The sequence below is a fragment of the Mauremys mutica genome, chromosome 14, assembly GCF_020497125.1.
Source record: "Mauremys mutica isolate MM-2020 ecotype Southern chromosome 14, ASM2049712v1, whole genome shotgun sequence".
NCBI classification, from domain to species: Eukaryota; Metazoa; Chordata; order Testudines; family Geoemydidae; genus Mauremys; species Mauremys mutica.
This window is the reverse complement of record NC_059085.1, coordinates 23912852-23932559: the sequence shown is the minus strand read 5'-3', so window position 1 is coordinate 23932559 and position 19708 is coordinate 23912852. Positions and strand designations below refer to the sequence as shown.

Sequence of the window (19708 nt, the reverse complement as noted above, 5' to 3'; positions counted from 1 at the left end):
AGGGATTTTCCCCTCCCCTTTTTAATTCTCCTCAGGAAGTAGCAGTGTCTTTTCCTTTTATCTTTTCATTCTGAACTGCAGGTGCAATCTCATTGTGTGTTCTGCTGGTGCTTTTGAGCGTAATATTCTGAGCCCAAAGACATTCCGTTAACCAATGAAAATAAATTAAATTAGTACCTGCAGGAGGAATGAACTAAATAAAATGTACTGTAACACCATTCTCACCCATTTTTGTACCATAATACATTAGTGTTCTGTGCCTGATATCAGAACAATTTAGTCCAGTAAAATAAAATAATCATAATCCATTGGGAGTTTCACTTTATTTAACTTAAAAAAATTATTTCCCCCCAAAATTAAATTATTCAGCCAAAAAAGCAATAGTCTATCTTCCTATTGAGAAGAGAAGAAAGAAGAATGGGTTTTACATTCTAAGGGAATTTAATGCTTATAAAAAATGCCAGTTTTGCAGCACTGGAAACTGGATTAGTCTCTTTAGTCAGAGAATGGACACAAGATGGGTAATAGCAGTACCAGCTTCCCCTCACCTCCCAAGAACATGCCTTAGTTATGAAGACACCACTTTTATGAGCAAAAAGGTATGTTAGCTCAATCCTTGTCCTTTGCTGAAGGGTGCCAGTTGTAATGGTAGTCTCTGAAAAAAGACCTGTCCACTAGGATCGATATTGAGACCATCCACACATTTAAACTGAGCCACTGAATGGTTGGTAATATTGTTTAGTCACTACTGTCCTGGGTGGAATATGAACTGGTGAAATGTTCCATTTCCTACCACCATGCAACTGCCTTCACCTCTAAAAGCCTCATTTATGGATTCTGATCTGTATGGTCAATAGACCTTCCCACTTGGCCAAGAATAACTATAAAAAGGGCTTGACACAGAGAAAATGCCAACTTGCCAGGAAGCCTCCTATAGAGTGCATCGCCTGCCCAGATCACCGGAGAACAATAGGGATTCATGTGTCTGGGGCTCTTATTATCCCCCCCATACACATACCTTTCAGACTGTAAGGTCCTTTTCTCTCTTGCTTTCCTTGGCTGACTTCTGCAACAAAGCTGTCTATCCATCTTAGGCACTTCTGCGGCACCCCAATGCCATATTACTGGAGCACCTCACAACACTCCTGTGAGGTAGGGAAGTACTGGTATCCCCATTTTATGAAAAAAGATAAGGTAAGTAACTTGCCCAAGGTCACACAGGAAGTCTGTGGCAGGGCAAGGAATGAAATCTAGGCTAGGGCCCTATCTACTGGGTCATCCTTCCTCTCATTTACAGCCCAAAGCCCAGTACATTTTCTCTGTGGTCTTTTTAAGCCCCTTCCTAGCACAGGCCAGTCCTACACGACAGACCACACCCCTGAGCGACACAGTTATACTGACCTATCCCCCATGTAGACAGATCTATGTCGATAGGAAGAGGAGGGTTTTTCCCATCGACTTGGCTACTACCTCTAGGGGAGTTGGATTAACTACACGGACACGAGAAACTCTCCCATTGGCATAGGAGCATCTCCACATAAGTGCTAGAGCGACACACCGATGCCGTTTTAAGTGTCGACCCGCCCTTAGTCACCTGTGGAAGAGAAGTCACCATGTGTTAGGACATTGGCAGATTTTGCTCAGCATACTGAAGCCCCTGATAGAATTCTCAAGAATCCAGTTGCAATCAAAGCCATGTGAAGCCACAGATTCCATCCCCGGGCAATGAGAAGCGTGGGATACAGTTTTCTGCAGCCCAAAACATTCTGAAATACTAAGACATCCTGGACCCACCGAAGTCAGTGACAAAAATACAATTAACTTAAATGGAGGGAGGGGTGGGTGTCAGGATTTCACCCAGACATGGAGGGCATGGCAGAAGGGAGTTCTCGTTTTCGTATGTGAAAAAGTGAGAATGTTTGTGGAGAGCTTTTCCTTTTTACCAAACTGCTTTGAGGGCAGCTCTCCTGGTTTACAAGGAGTTACACAGAGAGGAAAAGAGTGCTCACTCCTTCTGAAACAAACTCACCGAAAAATGACTTCCCCTTATTTCATTTTTTGTTTTAATTAGAATCCCCCCCCCATAGCAGGTGAAAGAACTTTGCATAAAACAGGTTTTTAGCCAACAAAAAGATTCCTACAAGCCATCAGCATGATAATGAGCTCTTTCCTATTAAAAAGAACTCATTATTGCTACGTTTTGCTGATTGATCTCTGCTCATGAATCAATTTCAGAAAGTAAAGAACATTTGGGGAACCACTGTAAAGAAACCTTCAAAATACATATTGAGGAAATTTAATTGGCAGCTATCTTTGACTAATCTCCAATCTCGCTCTCTAAAATGGTACAAGCAGTGTTATGTGGTAGTGGAAGATGAAGCAAGTTACTAAGTGTCATATATTGCCTTCAGTATTTGTGCCAAATTTTCCTGGATATTATGATGCATGTGATCTGTTAGGTCTCTTAAGAGCTTACCTCAGTTTCTGTGCCTTGTTTTGACAGATGGATTTGTGATCAGATAAATAATTGACCAAATTACTACCATAAAACAATTTTAGAAAAACATTTCTGTCATATTGCCCTGGATGACTCTAATTCACAGCAATAGAACATTTTTTTCCTCCTCGGTGTGTGTTTGCCATGTCAGAGAACCAACTGGTCACAAGGAAAGAAGTGTTTCTAAGAAGCAGTTGAAAAGAAAAGCCTCTTTACTCAAAATTAACAATCAGAATAATCAAGATTGGCCTTGTCTACATGGTGGGGTTATGAGCCCTATCAGGATGTGATTTATAAAAGTGCAATAATATGTTGTTCACACCGTGTAAGCCCTGCTGGTGTGCATTGATGCAGTGCTGTTTGAAACAGTACTATTCCCTAGTGCACTTTAGCACCTTTACCACTAATCAATAGGGTCTGCATGGACCAAATAAGGAACAATACGTTAGTTTGCTGGAGCATGGATCTGAGTCTGGTACGGAGTGCAACACTTCACATCCAGCTCTCTCTTTCTTGGGAAGACATAAGAAGTTATCCAGTAGTCCAAAGAATCCTCTCATTGATTCAGAGGAGAAAAATCCATATGGCTTGTTCACAGGCTCTCTTACTTCAGCGAAACTTGCCATGAAATCCTGGGTCCACTGACTTACATTTTTCCAGCATTTCTCCCTTAGACTAATGCACTGGGCGTTAAGGAGGGGAGACAGAGACTATTCCTTCTCTCTGTCAGGACCAGTAGCCCCTTCATTCGCCAACTGACTGTAGTCCTGAGGCTGAACCCAGCATCTGGAACACAGCAATTGTTGAATGGCCCGGGCCCACTGCCGTTAAAGTCAAAGGAAAGACTCCCATTGACTTCGGTAGGAGGTGGGTCAGACCTTAAATGCACATGGCAATAACACTTAACACGGGAAAAGAATGCTGGTTTCAGCCGAAACCTTAGTAAGAATTAAGGAAGGACACACCATCTCATAAGACACCAGAGAAATATTACTGCATTCCTGGCACTCCCAAAACTCCTATTGAATTCAACAGGAGGTTTTGATGCATGAGGAACACAAGACTGTCCTCTTTATTCCATGCAGAGAATTTTCATTTGTCTGCTTTGTAAACAGACACTCTCCTGCCAGCATCAGGAATTCCAACATGCTGATTCAGATAAATCTTTAAAAAAAACTTATTTGAACATTTCAGGTTTTGTTTTATACCATTTTTAGAACAGCTTTTTCCCGCTTTAATCTTTATTGGCAGTGATTTAGTTACATGATTTATTTGATAGGGTCCTTCCCTCCCCCCTTCTAATGAAGATAAGTATTTTTACTTCTATATATTTCCTTTCTACTTCAAGCTGTGGATACAACTGTTTCTGAAAATTATCATCTTTGTTGGAAGTGGCCAATTTAGTTTTGGTTATCTCTTTAGGTCTTGATGCTGTTCCTCAGTATGCTTGTGTTTATCGTGTTGATTTAGGGATTTTAAAAAAGGATCGTTTTTTTTCCTCCTAGAAAGAGAAAGGTCAAGGGAGGTAAATTAAAAATTCTTCTGATTAGCCCAATGCAGAAAAAGTTTCCATCTAAGGTATTTCTCTGGCTCCCATTACTGTAGTATCTGAGATTCTCACAATCTTTAATATATTTATTCTCACAGCACCCCTTTAAAGGTAGTATTATTATCCCCAGTTTACAACTGGGAAACTCAGGCACAGAGGGACTAAGTGACTTGGGCAAAGTCATACAGGAGGCAGGGAACTGGACCCAGGTCTCCTGTCTTCTAGGCTAGTGCCCTAATCACTGGACAATCTGCCTCTCAAAAAATTATTTATTTTATTCCCAAAAGGGTAGGCTCCTGCATCCATTGAAGTAAATGACAATACCCCCACTGAATTCAGTAAATGCAAGATGAAGCCTAAAGAAAACAAGGGCTCACTCATCTATAGTATTTGTATTTAATTAATGTGAAAAAACGTGCATCAGCTATGGGAGAACACTTTTTATTGACTGTATATAAAATTCCTTCTATATATAATTCAGAATCAACAGAAAGATTTATTTTCTCTTCTGCTCAGAAGCAGCATACTGAAAGAGAGACAGAATAGAATGACTTTGCAAATGTAATTCAATTATCTTGTACTCGCTATGCTTTATATAGGACATAAAAGTATGTTTTTAACTCCAACTAATACTATTAGTTTTGTCTTTTTTATTGTGCATTTGGGAAAGCAAATTTGGAAGCAATACTACAACTATTGCAATCCTGTAGAACACTCTAATTCAGAATGAACTCAGCAGAAAAGATACATAGCCCGTTTCTATAAGCAATACAAGAATAGTAGAATGAATCACAATTGAAAATTAAGTCCTTCTGTTGTTGTCATCATCATCTTGTCCCACAATAATGCTATCAGGCCATGGAATTTGAGAATGAATTTGGCAACACATAAAAGGTCCTTTGGATTGGATGCCTTGGATCAAGCCCTTGCAAAAAGCTGCATGTTACTCACAATAAAAGCATGGGCAGATGTTAAAGCCTGCTCCTAACACATCTTGTAAAGTGGATATAGCTTGGTCCCATCTCTACTGATTTTCATTTCTACAGTGTGCGCCATTCACAATCTCATCATAGTGGATGTTATTTTCCAAGAAGCTTCGATATCAGAGAATCTTTCAACTTTTGACTATTTATTTCAACTTATTTATTTCCCTCAATAGGATATCAACATTCTCAGCTGTTGTCATTCCAACCTATGTTTCCAGTCTTCCAGTTTTGGCCAGGTCATCATCTACCTCACTCCCATATACACAAAACACATGATGGAATCCACTGAAAAGTCAATATATTGCTGCACTTTATGAGACTCATTATGAATTGCGTTGTTGCTAGCGTTCTGGTTTCTTCAAAAGGAACCAAGAATTGCCACCTGAGAGTCAAACAAACATCACAACATCCACCTCTATTTCTGCTGTTTATTTCTTGAGGTGCACTGAGAATAGCTTTCAGTTTGAGCTGATATATCCTCATCTAGTGCTCTTCCTTATATTCCCTCTATTATGCCACTGGATGAAGATACCACAACCACCATTCTTGAAGGATTTGTCTGATGAACCATCAGTGTACACGAGTGTGTCTTGTGACTGATATTGTTGGATGGTCTTTTCTACAGTTGTCCTTAGTGTGGTCAAATGCATGTGTTCTTTTGAGTCTGTTTTAAAAAGTATGTTTTCCAGAATCTTCTGCTTTTCTCCCCAGATGGAAATCCTACATATGCTATTGGGTCAGAAAGCACCTTAGTCTTCATGGTTTTTCCCACAGTTTGGACATTCTGGCCTTAAGTCACTATTACCACATTGGTGTAAAACTGGAGTCATGCAGTGGAGAATCAGGCCCTCTACTTTTTGCAAACAAATCTCCAGAAGATGCCTCAGTAAATAAAACTGCAATGCTGAGTGGACTAGCAAGAAAGACAAAGATGGAGATGATTTTAAAGGAGACGGAATAGGCACAGCAGTAAAGTGAAGAAGAAAAAAAAAGGAGCTGCTAACATCTTTGGAATTACTGCTGAAGTGCTTAGAAATATAGTGGTAAAAACCTCAGTGCAGTATGCTATTCAAACAGACTGAAGTACTTAAATGTCTAAGGAGAGAAAACTTGCAGTGATGAATAACTTCATTACATTACAAAAATAAAGAAAGATGACAGTGAAGATCCTACAAAATTAAAATGTTTCTGGCAACGTATTTGCTAAAATGTTCCTCACAGAATACAAGCCAGGAAGAAATTTTGTTTCAAATTATTTGTTTTAAATGTATGGTTGTTCATAATGTACTAAACAATAGTTGTGTTTTACCCTCTTCCTGATGTTAAAAATGGGCATATATTTATTCTATGAAAAGTTTACATAAGATCTGTGATAAAGGTGCCCTACCTAAATTAATGAGGGCACAAGAGACCAATCACTTTTGGATTAGTGAAGCTGATAGCAGTCTATGGTTAAAGCTAACAAGTCTGCCAGTCTTTCAGCTGCTCCCTCTGCCATCTCTTTATAATCTGTCTTTCAAGACTGGCAGTATTATATCCAGTTGGAAAGATGTCATGGTCTGTTCCATCCACAAGTTAGAGGATTCTTGACTAGTTGGCAACTCTTTTCTTTAGCCTAGGTTAATGAGAGATTGACCCATGTCTCCTCCAGATTCTCTAAACCCTTTTGCATGGCAGGCCCACTTCAAAGTGGTCTTTTTTGAGAAGGTCAATACTATTTTTCTGGATGAGGACAGAATATAGGAGTACTAATTTGCCTCTCTAAAAGATATTTTGGAGGTGAAGTGGCTCAGTGGACTATGTATTCCACTACTTTGTCTTTTAAGACAAATTCACAACTACCTTAAGCCACAAGTGAAAATTCCACCTACCTATAGAAGGCATTTGATTCTATCACACAGCTACCACACAATTTGCCACTATTCAGTACAATTGCAGTACCTAATTATGCGAGGCCTGGTACTAGAAAGACTGGGTGTAGTTTGTAGAGAAAGCAGAACTAATGAAGAGTAGAAGTATGCATTCTGCTTCTCCGTACTACATTAGGTTCCAGTTAGTGCCATTAGTTTAATTTTCACAAGGACTCAGATTTCAGTCTAAATTAGACTATTTCTACCAATGGTGATAACAGACTGATTACACAGCATAAAGCTACTTACATACGTAAGAGTCTGTAGTTATTGGGGCCCAAGGCTTTTCCCATTTTTAAATAAAGGCCTAAGGTAAAATCCTAGTTCTGCTGAGGTCAATGGACCTTGCCAAAACTTGGGAGTCGTTCCATTGACTTAAATGGGCCTTCAATCAGGATCTATATTCTTAGCCATATAAATATGCTGTGTTAACTTTTACTAAACAATGTTGAAATCAACATTTACACTCATGTGATGGGGAGCAGAATCAGACTCAAAGGGACTATTCCCATGAGAAGGGGCTGAAGGACTGGGCCTGTGACATACACTGATATGATAAGTCTCAACAAGAGGATTATTGTTTTAGGCCTTGCATAGAAGGTGGTCAGTCAGAACCTCATTTATTTTCCTATAATGTATCCAATGTAGAAATGGTAAAGACATCAAATTAAAATGCAACCAAATGATAATATCAAATACTCTGTGTAATGCATTGATTTCTACAGGTTATTATTGAAAAATTGCTTAGTAATAGGAGGAGGAGGATGTACAGGAGTAAGAATATAATCTGCAATTAGATCAGTTTGAAGCAAATTTTAAGAGCCATCAAGCCCCACTTTCCCAAGCATAAAGTGGATCAATAGTTGGTATCAGGGCTCCTCACAGCATCATACAGATAAATTAGATTCTTCATCAGATCAGATGCTGCTCTTGCTTACACCAGCATAGATCTGGAGTAACTCCACTGAAGTCAACAGAACTTCATTTGGTGTAAAACTGGTGTTAATTTAGACCAGAATCAGCTCCTTTGACTTCAGGCAATCCACTCACCTGAGAAAGGACTGCAGGAACAGGCCCGATCTGTTTATTTTAAGGAACAAATGAGATTTTTGCACATTACATTATATCTCAATGGCATGATTCTTGGGAACCAGCCACTCTGAGTGTCAGGAAGAGCTCACATTTTGCCATTGTGTGTGTCAAATTGGTTTTAATCTTGTTAGTAGCTAAAGTCCTGTAACCTTTCATCAGAGAAAGGTCTATAGCAGAGCTTAATGACCAACATCTGATTTTCCCAGTCATACAATGTACAAAGTTAACCTCATTTTGTCTGTCCTGCTCCTCCTTCTTAGTGCAAGATGTGTTTTGCCTCTGCAGAGCCATAACGGGTAGAGTTTAAATGGCATTTTGCATCCCTAAGGTACCCTACTGTCTTTGCTGAGCCTGTTTTCTGTTGCCATAAAGATGTCTGTGAACAGACATCACTGTCTTTTGATTTGTTCCCAGCTGCAGTCACAGTTCACAGCTTCTGCTATTACTTACACTCAGACAATAGAGCTGTATAGGAAGCATGGTTCGTCTAAAACAAACTTTCTAAACCTCTTAAACTCAGTGAATGTTCAAAATCCATCTTCCATTGCGCCATCTGCACGTCTGTATGTTATATGCCTTTGTGGTCTATGTAATTTGTATATGACATGATGAGCGCCACACAAACCTTGTAGCCTTGGGCACAGAAGGGATGAAGACCAAGAAACCCCATATTGTATTTGAAGTCTGTGAAGGACGTGGTAGCAGTAGTAAGTAATGGCTGCAATTTCAGTATTGAAGCTAAAAGCGGGAGCAGAACAACCTACTAATTGGCCAGCAGGAACCACATTAATGCAGGATAAAAGGAAGTTGCAGAAGAGGTGATTTAACCCCAACCTCCTTTTAAAGATGCTTGAGTGGCAAACAATGATGTTTTTCATTATCTGCTTAGGCCTCAGACAGTAGTCCCCAAAGGGGTTGATTTATCAGCACACAGGAAAGCCCAAAATACTTAGATTTCCTACTGCATGGCTCTTGCATGCTCATCTTAATGTGGTGACATGTTTAAATACAATTATATATTTTGTTTCCATCTGCAGGTCTAATTAAAAGCAGGAGTATAACCACATGTGAGCCATGGCGGATACACAATAGATGCGGTATTGTTTCTCAAATTATTTTTTAAAAGCATTAGATTATAATAGACTCAATCTGAAGTCAGACCTTCCTTTTTCAGAAGGGGTGGGTGTGGGGGGATTTTCCTCCCCCCCCCCCGATATTTGTTTAGGCTGCCTTTGATGCTTCTCCAGACAACTTTATTGAGCCTTTGGTTTTTGCCTGGTTGAGTAGCCTTTGATGCAGCTCTGAGCAATGATCATCTAGTCTCTGGCTTTTGCTTTGTTGGCCATAGTTTTTGCTGCTGTTCCTGATCTTTGTGTGATCTTAGTGTATTTGACTCCTTTTGTCCACCTCAACATCCATGTAAGTGTTTGATCTGTAGTGTGGCTCATGTGGATTCATGTGGGAGGCAGAGTGAAATCTGGCTCCCCCCAAAGAGTCAAAATCATAATCATGCTGCCAGCTGATTTTCTGCCTTTATATTTTTATCTATAATTTTATTGACTGAGAATTCTGCAATTAGGTTTAATTATCTTTTTTGCAGAGATGTACAAACCGGGGTCCTATATTTTAGACTCTTTTGGGGTTTGACTGATTTGAGGCTGGCAGAGTACAATCATCTTTTCCTCATCTTGTGTGTGTCTGTTTTTGGTCCTCATTGTTTCTACACTGTCATGTCTAATTACATATTGTGACCCAGGGTTCAAGGTATTGGGCCAAATTCTGCTACACCAACAAGTGTGGCCCACTGTGTGTAAATAGAAGGCTTGCAGGAATTCACTATTAATTTTCTTGCACTTGCCCTTTTGTACACAACTCTAGTTTACATTTAGTCATTTCAGTTTTCTGCTATATTTAGAGTATAAACCAGAGCCCTAATTATCAATGTTAATTCTGCAAGTGAATTTTTTTATCTAGTCATCATATCAACATCTAGGACCATACTGGCCTGCAATTATGCCACCTACACAATGGTCCTAACCATTCTCTCAGGCTAAGCATTCTTACACCTCAGCAGCAGTTGAATGGAAGATCCTCAAGAAATATCCAGAGGCTGTAGAAAGTGATATACATGATTAAAGACATACATCTGCACTGAAGAGATTACAGACTAGAGACAAGACTGATCCAATAGTCTTCCCCTGAAACATTGTTTAAGAAAACATGGTAGGAAGGAGTCTTATTAGAAGTGGGTTTTAAAGGAGAGTGGCTGCTCAGTGAAGAGGAAGCAGTAGACTGTTCCACATTGCTTTCACCAACCATTATTCCTGATGAGCAGGGGGGACTTTCATATACCTAGATTGGGATATTAAGGGTCTCTTCAGTGAATACACCCATGGTGGGCTTCCCCTATGAACCCACTTTGCAGCAGAGAATAAGCAGAAAGCTGGATGATCATCTTATGGGGGTTTCAAAAAATCTTAAGATTGTTTTTCTCCTAAATGGGAGATTTTCCTTTTTTATTCTTCATTCAGTTGCAGGCCAGCATTTAAACTATGTGTGTTCCTTGCATATTGACTGGCTGTGCTACAGCAACTGCACTTTAGCCAGAATGACATGCTTATGTACTATAGAAATCAAATCATGTGGAGTGACTATAGAGAAGTGACACAGCTGGAGACCGTTGGGCCATGTGGTATCAGCTATATTGATCAACTACTAATCTAAACCCTGTCCCACCTGTGCAGTGTGACATGCCCCTCCTTCCTGAGTGTGGGAGAAAGACAACTGCTTACAACTATCCTGCTGATTGAGAGGGACTCTTTCTTCAGTTTTTCCCTAAATTAGAATATTCAAAGAAAACATTAATGCAGAGATCAAAACCAACCAGAATCCCTACAGTCTCAAGTTTAGCAACACTGACTTTTCAGAGCATACAAATAATTCAAGATAGCAAACAGCTCAAACAACAACATGGCCCTGGGGTAAGATCAATTTGTCTGGGACAATTAGCCTTTTAAAAAACACATGTTCTGCAGTTCATATTTGAAAAGGTGCAACTCAACAATAACATGCGGTAAGGAAAGAATCTGGCACAGTTGCACATGCTAAACTCATTACAACATATTGCAGCTAATTCATAATGCTGCAGCAGTGACATCTCATGTTATTTGTATTAATGTAAATTACCTTTTAACTCACTTTAAATGACAGACTAATTGAGCAATTTGAACCGACTCTCCATAAAAAAGGCGCGACAATAATTATAGTGGTCTATTCTGACTGCTACAGATAAGAAAGTTGAAGCACTGAAACAAATTTTTTTGTATTCTTCGAGCAGGGGAAAATGTTTTAAAATCCATTTCTAAGTCCTAATCCTTTCTGTATTTTGATGAAAATATTGGTATGTATCTAATGTATTAAGATACAAATTTTCAAAAAATCAAAAGGACCTCATTTAGCCAAACTAGACTGTGTAGCAAGATGTGATCTAGTGGCATGAGCACAGGACCAGACGACAGGAAATCCTGGAATAAGCTAGCTCAGCGCCTGGATAACCCAAGGATCAGGAAGCCACAAAGAGGACGTAAAACACCTTTGTTCCTTTTTCTCTAGTCCTGTTCCCAACTCAGCTCAGCTGCAGAAGCCTGTCCAGGATTCTCACAGCTGTCAGAATTTAAATCCTCCCTTTAAAGGTAATGGGAAAAAAATTACTTCAACAAGCCAATAATCATCCGGTGATCCCAGCATAGATCCCCAGCCCCATACCACATAAAGGAGCTGTTTTATTTCAATTAGATCAGGAAACTATGCATAACATTGTCTGCATCAGATAATACAGAAATAGCATTTTGCTGTTGCTCCTTTAAACTGCTAAATCTGCCTATGTTTAGTCAAACTCTTTTGGGGGGGGCTTGTGCCATCAAAAAAATACAGAGACATGCAGATCTTCACAGCTCTTCCCCTCCCTCCCTGCATAATATATTTTTTAAACTTTCACTTTAGTCAGTTACATCATGTGCAACAATAAAAGTGACACAGACATCAGCATTCAAGTATCTGTGCATCATCACTATATTATCTGTCCATATTATTTTATAGAATCATAGTGTTAAAGGGGCCACAAAGGTCATGTAGTCTAAGGTCTAGTCTACACTGGCAATGCTAAAGCTAAAAAACCCATCCTCACAAGGGGCATAGCTACCAGCACTGGGAGGCAGCTCCACTGTCTACACACTGGCGCTTTACAGCACTGAAACTTGCTGTGCTCGGGGGGGGGGGGGGGGGTGTTCCCCCCCCCCCCACACACACCTGAGAGAGAAATAGTGCTGTAAAGTGCCAGCATAGATAAGCCCCAACCCCCTGGCAAGATGCAGGATTTGTTGAGTCTGAACTATCCAAGACAGATGGCTCCAGCCTCCTTTTGAAAACCTCCAGTGAAGGTGCTTCCACAACCTCCCAAGGCATCCGTTCCATTATTCTACTGGTCTTACACTTAGGAAGTTTTTCCTGACATTTAATCTAGATCTGCTGTACTGTAGTTTGAACCCATTGTCTCTTGTCCTGTTCCTTGTGGCAAGAGAGAACAACTTCTCTGTCAAATATCTGAAAGCTATCCTGCCCCCTCTTAATCTCCTCTTTTCCAAACTAAAGCATACCCACTTCTTTCAGCCTTTACTCCTGTGGCTTGAATTCCATCTCTTTGGACATCTTTGTCACTCACCTCTAGATTTTTCCAGTTTCTCTGCATCCTTTCTATACAGTGGTGACCAAAGCTGGACCCAATACTCCAGCTGAGGCCTAACCAGCACCAAGCAGAGCAGTACTATCACTTCCCATCATTTGCATTCTATGTCTCGTAATAGAACTTAAAATTGCATTTACTTTTTTTGCAACAGCATCGTATTGGTTCTTGACTTGATGTGGATTCATAAAGTCAATAGTTCACAGAGCATATGCCTTCCCTTTTCAAACAGAGGACTTTGATATCTAGCTTCACTCCTAACTACAATTACTTCAGTGCTCCAGGTTTAACATTAATTAGGCAAATTGTTAGTTATCAGAGCTCAGGTCTGACAAATTAAATTGCTAAGAATTAAATAAGTTGTAGATCAATACTAGCTGAAGGATCAATTAATCATTCCCTGTAATTAAAATTACCAAATCCCAGTACATTTCATTTAAATTTTATTACACTATTTCTAATTTGGAGCTTTTAGGTGATTGTATTGATTGGAGGCACAATTATACTTAGTAATCAAATAATTTATTAATCAGCAAATCTCCTTATGGGAATATATTGTTTAATTATTGCAGCCTTCTGCTCAGAGCAAAAGTTCAATTAAGACTCTATGAAGTAAGCTAACAAACAATATTTTATTATTCTATTGTGTGTTTGGAGTAAATTATAAATAATATCCTTTAGAAGAAGAATCTGGAAACAAATGTTATAGCAGATAAAGAGTAGAAACTAGAAGGGTTCATCGAATATCAGGGTTGGAAAGGACCTCAGGAGGTCATCTAGTCCAACCCCCTGCTCAAAGCAGGGCCAATCCCCAACTAAATTATCCCAGCCAGGGCTTTGTCAAGACTGACAATGTTCTTCAAATAAACATTAACTATCTCCACAAAATACAGCTTCAGTATCATTAATAAAAACTTGTTCATTTCAAAAATAAAAATTTTTTGTACTTACAGGTAAAGTTTGGATTGTACAGATAGTTTGGTTTTTGCTATTGTGCTTTGTAATGTATACTGTAAAAGCAAAAATGAGATGTTTGGCTATTATAGTCAAAGGTTCCTCTAAAGATTTATGCACATGAACAACTTTATTCATGATAATTAGTTTCAGGGGGGGGTGGGAATGCCTATTAAATTACTCCCATGAATAAAATTACTTACATGAATAAGTTTTACCAGGATTGGGCCCCAAATTGGTATAATTTGCATTGCCCAATGGGTGTCTTTTCTCAGTAGACAATCTTAAAATAATTTACTAATGACAACACTGGAAACTGCTAGAATTCAAACCACTAGCTTCTTATACAGCTAAAATGAGTAGCAATCCTTCACACTTATTTGTGAACGGGATGGGTTGATTGCCTGATGAACTGCAATTGGAGAGGTGGCTTGAGCTGTAATTGTAGAAAACAAGATAGTTGATCTGAACTGCTAACACCGCTATACTAGATTTATCCTATGTTCTGGGAAGTGTCAAGAGTTTGATCTGGCAGGTGGAGCTTAACTAGAACCAGACTTAAATTCTTTAATACATACATCTGCTCAGTATTGTATACGAGATGTTATTTTAGATGCATTGACAAAGTCAAGTAGTGAGAGTGATGCTATACAATGTAAAATGCAAAACTTTATTTGCACAATCATTTGAAGAGAGATGGATCTTCTAGTTTCTTGAAATTTTTAATCTGAAATTACTGTTATTCTCCTCCCCTTCCCAAATCCCATGAACCTTTAGTGCAAGTTTTGAAAAGAAACTTAAGGGTATGTCTACACTATGGAATTAAGTCAATTTTATAGAAGTCCATTTTTAGAAATTGATTTTATACAGTTGATTGCATATTAAGCAAATTAAGTCAGCAGAGTGTGTCCTCACTACCATGGCTAGCATCGACTTATGGAGCGGTGCACTGTGGGTAGCTATCCCAGAGTTCCTGCAGTCTCCACTGCCCATTGGAATTCTGGGTTAAGCTCTCAATGCCTGATGGGGCAAAAACAGTCACAGGTGGTTTTGGGTACAGGTCAACAGTTGCCCCTGCCTCCGTGAAAGCAACGGCAGACAATTGTTCTGTGCCTTTTTTCTGGGTTACCCGTGCAGACGCCATACCATGGCAAGCATGGAGCCCGCTCAGCTCACCGTAGCCACTGCTGTTGTGGGAAAGTCTACTGTTGGGGGCTGCTGTGATCCAAGTAGCCAATGCAATCATCGACATTCTGTTATCAAGGGTAGTGACTCTGCAAAATGTGCAGGCCTTTTTAGATTTTAGGTGCATCATATTCCAGTCCTTTGTTGCTGGTGAAGTCATCTTGCAGCCGTACATTCCAGTCCGGTCAGCACTGGAACACCCCATAGCACTTCTGTTGTTGACACATGTAACAGCTCCAGGGCTCTTGCTCTTTTGCCTTGGCCGAGGTACCTTGCCCTTCCAGGGCCACCAAGCATTTGACACAGAAGCACCTGCAGCAGCTGGCATTGCTATACAGCAGCACTTCCTTGCCTTCGCAGCATAGGGTGCAGTAGGACTGGTACCTGTCATAATACACGTTGAATAGCTCCAGGAAATCAATCCCTGCAATTCTGGCAAAGACTCCCCTCAAACTGAGGGTGGAATTTGGTTTGGTTTTTCCTCCTGCTAAGCCAACCACCTGCCCCACTTTGAAATAAAGTAACTATTGCTTTGAAACCATGCATTTTTTTAAAATAAAAAAATAATGCACAAGGTAGTCCGGGTGAGGTGGGAGAGGAGGGTGTGACGATGCGGTTCTGGCGGGACCCAACTGAGAGTGCCAATTCAGGATCAATTGCTCAAACAGGGCAGTCACAGCCCTAGGCTGGGGTTTTTCCACCTCTAAGGCAAACCAAACCAGCCAGACCACGAGGACTTCAGTCTCACCCCACTGGCTAACCACAAGTCACACAAGCAATTTCCTTAGACACTCCAGTCTCCTAGTATCACCACCAGTGCATTCGTCTTGGGGATGAATGGTTATGAAAACCAACACCCCAATAAAAGAAAAAAGGTTCTCTCGATCCCAAAGGACCAAGCCCCAGACCCAGGTCAATATACACATCAGATCTTACCCACAAATCACGCTGTTGCCAATCCTTTAGAATCTAAAATCTAAAGGTTTATTCATAAAAGGAAAAAAGGTAGAGATGAGAAGTAGGATTGGTTAAATGGAATCAATTACATACAGTAATGGCAAAGTTCTTAGTTCAGGCTTGCAGCAGTGATGGCATAAACTGCAGGTTCAAATTAAGTCTCTGGAACATCCCCCACTGGGATGGGTCATTCAGTCCTTTGTGCAGAGCTTCAGTTTGTAGCAAAGTCCCTCCAGAGGTAAGAAGCAGGATTGAAGACAAGATGGAGATGAAGCATCAGCCTTATATAGGCTTTTCCAGGTGTAAGAATCTTTTTTCTCACTGTGGAAAATCACAGCAAAATGGAGTCTGCAGTCACATGGACAAGTCTCTGCATACCTTGCTGAGTCACAAGGCATGTCTGCCTTCTCTCCATGGGTCAATTGTGTAGCTGATGGTCCTTAATGGGCCATCAAGCAGGCTAAGCAGAGCCAACACCAGCTTGTCTGGGAGGCTTCCCCCAGAAGCACAGCACAAACTTGAAATACAGACAGCATAGAGCCAACATTCATAACTTCAACTAAAAATGATACAGACATACAGACAGCATAATTATAACCAGCAACCCATAATCTGGTCTTAGACACCTTAGATGACCCCCTTTATCTAAGATTTGGTGCCACTGCAGGACCTTGGTTGCAATCCATGTTCTATATGGCCCCAATTTATATCAATAACGTCACAGAGGGAAGGACAAGGCCACATTGCTTATTGTAGCCACACTAAAAATCAAACTGTTTGAATGACAGCCTTCTGTTGCTTGGGCCATCCTCTGCAGTGGAGTGGCTGGGTGCCCAGAGCCTCCTCCCACATTCTTGGGCATCTGGGTGAGGAAGCTATGGAACATGGGGAAGAGGGTAGGTGATTATACAGTAGATGCAGCGGGGGTCTGTACTCTTGCTGGCTTTCCTGCAGCTCCAACAGATGCTTCATCATGTCCATTTGCTCCCCCATTAGCCTCAGCATTGCGTCCTGCCTCAGCTCTTCACGCTCACTTAACTCTTTCCTGGCCTCTGCCACTGAATGCCTCCATGCATTAAGCTGTGCCCCATCAGTGTGGGAGGACTGCATGAGTTCAGAAAAACATGTCATCGCGAGTGTGGTTTTTTTGCCTTCTAAATCTACGATAACCTCAGGGACAGACGCTTGTGCTGCCAAGTTCGCCACGCTGACCAAACAGGAAATGAAATTCAAAAGTACACAGGAAAAGCCCTGGGAATCTGGCTAGTCCATGGGAGTTCAAAGTGCTGTCCAGAGTGGTCACAATGGAGCACTCTGGGATAGCTCCCGGAGGCCAATACTGTCTATTTGCATCTGCACTATCCCAAATTCGACCCAGCAAGGTTGATTTTAGCACTACTCCCCTCAGAGATGAGTACAGAAGTCGATTCTAAGAGCCCTTTAGGTCAACAGAATGGGGTTGGTTGTGTGGACACGGTCATTTTTAAAATAGACCTAACGCGGCTAAATTCAACCTAACCCCATAATGTAGACCAGGCCTAAGAAACAGAAGAGCTCAGAGTGCTGCCCAAAGGAATAAATTCCTCCAAGAGCTGGGCTAGTATTTTCAGCTGGAATTTGCAATGTTGGTATAGACTATAGGATAGACTTACCTGGGCAGCTGCTGCCTCTACTATGATGCTGCAGCTGAGATATATGGAAGCACTGACGTTAGACCCTTGTTGTAAAAGAAAAAAAAAGGGAGCTGATAAGGCCTTCTCCTTCACATTTGAAAGGTGTGTACATTAGGCACCTTCCAAATGTACTCCCCACACTCGGTCTGAAACAACCCACCTCTGCTGGCCCTCAAGGCACACTGCAAAGCTCAACTTTTAAAGGGATCTTTGAGGGAGGGAAAGTTTGCTTGAAGGGTAATATTTAAAGGATGGGGGAAGTGCATTTCTTTGTAATTTATCTGGAGGGTGTTTATTCAGTTATTGTTCTGCCTTGGGGTGGCTACTTCTATTGCATTTTTAATTACATGCCCAAAGTGCCAAGAGATTGAGACAAGCATCTCTGAGTCTTATAAATCTAAATAGCAACTGAGCAGTTTTGGTCTTTAATGGCTTTGCATATCTATATTATATATAAATAAATAAAAGTTTCTCCAAAGTTAGATCAGACACACTCATCTGAAAAGCTCCACAGTGGCATGCAAACTGAGGTCACCCTATGTTTTAGAATGGTCTGACAGATGAAGTCAGTTTCATTGCTGTCCTTTAGGTTGGGTTTATAATAAACAAAAAGGCAGGCGACTCTTAAAAGTTCTACTAGAGGAAAACAAGAACACATCCGTTTGCTTATCAAAGCTGCTGATACAGGGCCAGAGTCTCCTCACTCACCTAGGCATAAACCAAGAGAAACAGCACTGAAAACAATGAGTATAAAAATCAAATTTGCATTGTGTAGGTAAAATTCCTGTAATACAGGTGCTGCAGTAATAAATCAGCCAAAATGTAAATAAATGGCCGTACTCTCCACTCTTCTATACTAATGTAAAACTGATGTAATGGAGTGAAGAATGGGGCCCCAAATGTGTGCAGCTGAGCCTATGGTATAGGGATAATTTGTGGTCCTAAAATGAGAGAATATACACTTCTGGTGATAACTACAGCTGCTGTGTTCCTTCACCCTGCTAATCAGGGATGATGAGAATGAGTTTCTGGGGAACTGTTTGACTTCCACAGGAGTCTGAGTTCCAGACAGAACGTGCTGACGGTAAGCAATGTAAGAGACTGAAGCTGTAGAAACTGGAGACTGGTCACAGAAGTGTGGTGATAAAAATAAGCGTGTGGTAAAAAACATGCTTTACATTTTTCAAACAGGATGTAAAATTTACAACCCACAAATTTCCAGAGATAAATTGCAAGATTAGTCACTGTTCCCTCCCCTCCCTTGCAACTGAAGTAACGACTAGAAAAATGGGACAAAAATTAATTGGATCAGCTTAAGGGGCGGGAGGGAACAGACTGAAGGAAAAAACCCTAAGTTGCACACACAGGAAGAACATACAACTTGGCTCAAAAAAAAAAAACCCTTAATTTTTCTTAAGGTAATGTTTAGAGATGTTTCTTCAATAACCCCAGACAGTGTCATGAGAGACGTCAATCAGGATAAAATTTCTATCCCGCTTTTGTTAGCGTGAACCTGTGTCCTGCAAGAGAGCTCAGGACTATTCACAAAAAGTCTAATTTTCTCTTCTTTTTGAGTCCCCCTTTGAAATGTTCCTCATGTTTTATTTACATTTTTTGTAAGGGTCAATACAGTAATTCTTAAAGATACAACATGTAAAAATGATACTGAGATGATAGATAGGTAGGCCCCAATCCTGCAATGACCTCAGTGCAGGTGGGCCTCTATTACTGCATTGTTCTAAAAAATTAGAAGTAAAAAAGAGTGATGACATTTCAAAGTGGGACTCCAGAAATGATTGGGGACTGGTGAATAATGCTCAGCTGGTTTGCAGGGCTCAGGATAAACTCAACAAGAGCAAGAGGAATGCAAAAGATCTGGGAGTGGTACTAATCGTATCCTGTTTGACTTTTCTCCTGCTGGAAAAGTCAAACTAATGCAAGGGATGATCAAAATAACATCAGTAATACTACATTAAAGAGAGTTTGACATTTTTGGAGCCAGTTTCTGGGACTTTGTGTGTAAGGAATGTGTTTTGTTTTTGTATTAATTTGTATTACAGTAATGTCTAGAGGCCCCCCCATCAGTAGGCACTGTACAATCATAGTGAGAGCCAGTTTGTCCTGAAGAGCTAACAGTCTAAATAAGCTAGATAAACGAAAGGTG

General features: G+C 40.4%; 1 long non-coding RNA gene across 1 annotated transcript in view; it reads right to left on the bottom strand.

Annotated features, from left to right (window-relative positions):
- The window catches only part of LOC123349228, a 35680-nt gene that overhangs the window by 10968 nt on the left and 5004 nt on the right, over positions 1–19708 (bottom strand). The window lies entirely within an intron of this gene.